Source organism: Chlorocebus sabaeus, chromosome 12, assembly GCF_047675955.1.
Source record: "Chlorocebus sabaeus isolate Y175 chromosome 12, mChlSab1.0.hap1, whole genome shotgun sequence".
Lineage (NCBI taxonomy): Eukaryota > Metazoa > Chordata > Mammalia > Primates > Cercopithecidae > Chlorocebus > Chlorocebus sabaeus.
This window is the reverse complement of record NC_132915.1, coordinates 50,543,735-50,548,125: the sequence shown is the minus strand read 5'-3', so window position 1 is coordinate 50,548,125 and position 4,391 is coordinate 50,543,735. Positions and strand designations below refer to the sequence as shown.

The 4,391-nt window shown below is 35.3% G+C and overlaps 1 pseudogene; it reads left to right on the top strand.

Annotated features, from left to right (window-relative positions):
- The first annotated feature begins 2,840 nt into the window (after window positions 1-2,840).
- Window positions 2,841-4,096, top strand: LOC140713060 (interferon alpha-6-like; annotated as a pseudogene).
- The last annotated feature ends 295 nt before the right edge of the window (window positions 4,097-4,391 follow it).

Below are 4,391 nucleotides of genomic sequence, written 5' to 3'. Positions count from 1 at the left end.
TCATTCATATTTTCTGTGTGTGATGAGAACATAGAAATAATTACAGGATAAGGATAGGTAACTATCACATCTAAGACACACCAAAAAATGAAAGGCTGAAGTCAAACTTTGCTCCAATTCTATGCTCATTTTTGCCAAATTACTTCTCACCTGTGCAAATACTTTTTTTTCCAATCCTTTTTCTTTAGTTCTATCCAGGTATTGCCCATCATGTCAGCTCTGTTTCTCAAAGCAAGTGGGTAAAATTAGCACAGCAGTAAACTCTGCTGGCCTACAACATAAAAGGTATCAAACAGCTGGCAAGTCAAGTGACTCAGAGCCTTTTCACTTCTCAGTCCTCCTAATCTAATGCGCTGGACTCTCCTCGTTTCTCCAGAAGCGCTGCCATTTTCTCCTTTAGTCCCTCTAGTGAGCCCTTCTAGATGTGGTCTTCCTGAGCTCTGAGACTTAGCTTATTGGTTTCATTCTTATTTAGCTCATGTCTCTAGCCTTGTCATAACTTAGTCTTACTTAGGCTTGTGCCAAACAGAAATCTAAAGCCTTATGGATATTTGAACAAAAGGGTAGACATATGCTGAGCTTTTCAAGGAGCTACCTATTAATATATTACTAGGGTGAACAGAGTTGTACAAGTACATTTAAGTTTATGAAGATACATTCTCAAGAAGACAAAACTAGTACATAACTTATGTAAGTAAATTGAGGCCTTTCTTAATCATAATGCAGCATACCAGGCATAAGCAAATGAAGGAGAGGAAAAGGAGATGAAAAGAAGGACAATGCCATGCTTTAGGCGGGACTGTACTTAGAAAATATTGATCAGACTCTAGAAATCAGCTTTAGTTTTTATGGCCAGAAATACTCCAGAAAGCATGTAAGAGCTGAGGATTGAGAGTCTAATTTCTGAATTCCAGCTGTGGCTCCACAACTCAATAGCTCCCTGTGCTTCTGGGTTTTTCTTTTGTAAATGGGGAAAATAGCGCAACCTATCACTATCTGCTTTGGTTACTGATACCTCTAGCGACTAAATAGGGCTGGGTACATAGTAAATATTCAATAAATATGAAAAATGAGGGTATTCATCATTAGATAAAATTAGGGTTGATTTTTTCAGTGCTAAGAACAATATCTGATAAGAAACACTAAACAATTTAGCTACTTACTATTCTTTATATTAATGTTATTTTTAGTATCTTTATTAAGTTTAAGGAAGTTTCCTTTGACATCATCTGTTCCCTTTCTTCTTCTTAATATTAAAGCCATGACAAGAAAACTGTTGATCTTCTGAGTTTATTTACCAGTGCAAAAATTAATTATTAGGGGTGCAAACAAATAGTAGATATTACAATGGCTTATGACCCTTCAAAGCTCCCCTCTAACAAAACCTTATCTCTTAGTACTTATGTTCTTTCGTTGGATTTTCTTGTGTATCACATGAAGATCATTGACACCAGGGGAGAACTTGATGCAATTATACTTGTCTATTCTTCAGAGAGAATATTGTGCTTTCACAAATTTGCCTTTTTTGTGTACAACGTCTTGTGTGTAGTGTGTCTACCACAACTGTCAGTTAAGGCTGAATTCACCAAAACACCCACTGGACCAGTAATGATTACTTTTCTTCAAGCCCATTTCCATATGCTACCTTTGATCTACATCCTTTTTATAATTTTGCTTCTGCTCCTTCCCATCCCTTAATGTCCATCTTGCCTGGGCTGAATGTAGCTAAGTTACATTTTGTCGTTTTTTTCTCCAGTGGGATATTGTTGCCATTCTTACATTTTCATCATATTTACTTATACGTTTGTTTTCTTTTTGTCCCCATTAATTGGGATGCAAAAAGCAACAACTTTTGATTCCTATAAAAAAGGAAATGAGAAAGATATATGGTGTCTTACATGTTATATAGAACAACTGTACTGTCCATTTATACTATTTATATACCATTATTGATATTTAGAAAAAAGATGAGATTTTTTTAAACTCAATTAGGAATGGAATGTCTCAATGGAAATTTGAGACTTTAATGTCAATAAATTTTTTTAATTAATTGAAGTTTTCTCGATTTTATACTGTCATTAGGGATGAAATTGCTCCCAAAGCTGCAAAAATCAATTCCTGGGCCTGTGAAAAAGTCATATATATTACAATGGCTTATGACACTTCAAAGCTTACCTCTAGCAAATCATGACTCTTTATTATTTATTTTCTTTCATTTGGGTTTTCTTGTGTATCTCATGAACAGCACTGACATTGAGTTCAGGGAAGATACACAAAATGAATGCAAGACCAGAGCTACCAACCTATGTGGAATAGATGGCTGCCATTAGTGGACTTTCTCTCCATTATTTGCTCAATCCCAAAGTTATACCACGAGATGTGTCCTCTATTGGCATATGGGCTGCTATTGGCTGTCTTACTGATGTAGGTTATGTTTGATCCTCAGTGCTTCTGAATGTGTGATAGACTTTGAAAATAAAATTATTTAATTCTACTAAAGTTATTCAATACATCAATACTTAAGTCAAGGGCTGAAAAAAGTTTGATTATACCCAGATGAACATCTAGCAGCCAGTCAAGTTTTAAATTATTTTCTGTATGAAGTAGAATTAAAAGTTACATACACTATAAATAAATATTGAGAAAATCATTTAATTATAAATAATTTTTAGCAGTTTTGAAATAATTTAAAGTGTTATATTGGTGTTATATATTTTTATAGATTGCAACTTTGTATATCTAAATTATTCAATAATACTTATATCAGTAAATAAATTATACTAAAGGTTACTCAGAAAATTAAATTTTAAGGATTCAAGTTAAATGTCAGTAGCTTTAAAATTCAACGTTTAGCTTAACATTTTTATTTAGTTATTCATAATTCTACATTAAATTAAAAACCATATTTTCTACGTTTTCAAATGTATAAAATGCAGATATAAATGCAACATATAAATACATATACTATATATATGTGTTATTATCATGAGGGAATCAAGTAGGTAAAATGATCTAGCCCTTGTGCCTCAGAGGTTGTCAGAGCAGACATCATGAGATCTTTCTCTTCATCAAGGCTCTGGAGGTAAGGAAAGGGAAGGCAATCGTGAAAAAAAAATGGTTGAGAAACACTAGTCTAAGCCCACATAGAGAGTGCATAAAGGAAAGCAAAAACAGGAGTAAAAAGTAAGAGAGGGGAATTCAGAAAATGGAAACTAATATATTCCCTATTTAAGGTTATGCACAAAGCAAGGTCTTCAGAGAACCTAGAGCCCAAGGTGCAGAGTCACCCATGTCAACAAGCCCAGCAGCATCTGCAACATCTGTGATGGCCTTGCCCTTTTCTTTACTGATGGCCCTGGTGATGCTCAGCTGCAAGTCAAGCTGCTCTCTGGGCTGTGATCTGTCTCAGACCCACAGCCTGGATAACAGGAGGACTATAGTCCTCCTGGCACAAATGAGGAGAATCTCTCCTTTCTCCTGTCTGAACAACAGACATGACTTTGAATTTCTTCAGGAGGAGTTTGATGGCAACCAGTTCTAAAAGGCTCCAGCCATCTCTGTCCACCATGAGCTGATCCAGCAGACCTTCAATCTCTTCAGCACAAAGGACTCATCTGCTGCTTGGGATGAGACACTCCTAGACAAATTCTACACAGAACTTTACCAGCAGCTGAATGATCTGGAAACCTGTGTGATGCAGGAGGTAGAAGTAGGAGAGACTGCCCTGATGAATGAGGACTCCATCCTGACTGTGAGGAAATACTTCCAAAGAGTCACTCTCCATGTGACAGAGAAGGAATACAGCCCTTGTGCCTGGGAGGTTGTCAGAGCAGACACCATGAGATCCTTCTCTTCATCAAGAAACTTGCAACAAAGATTAAGGAGGAAGAAAAGACTCATTTATGTTATAACACAAGATGAATTGAATCAAATATTTCAAATGTTTTCACGAGTGTTAATCAACATCCTGTTCAGCTATACAGGTACTAAAGACTTACAGATGGCCATGCAGATGTATCTGTTTATTTAACTACTTATACAACTTAAATTATTCTTGCTCACGTAGCATGTGCACCTTTATATTGTGAATTATGTAACAGGAATATGGTTTTTATATTTACTTAATGTATTTTACCTTGTTTAATAAATGTTTACTATAGAAAATTCTCTTATTTGTTTATTCTTTAAATGAAACCCTAAGCCTGATTTTGCAACCTGATAAAAGTATAGGTGGCACAATTCATTTACTTGCCATTATTATATTCAAGTTATAAGTAAAAATGGACTCTGTCTAAGCCAGATTATATGCTGCCTCAGGATATCTAGGAGAACATAACAAATACAGTTTTTGCTTTCTGATGTCTTTGATTTTTGTAGGGAAAAATCCCTAC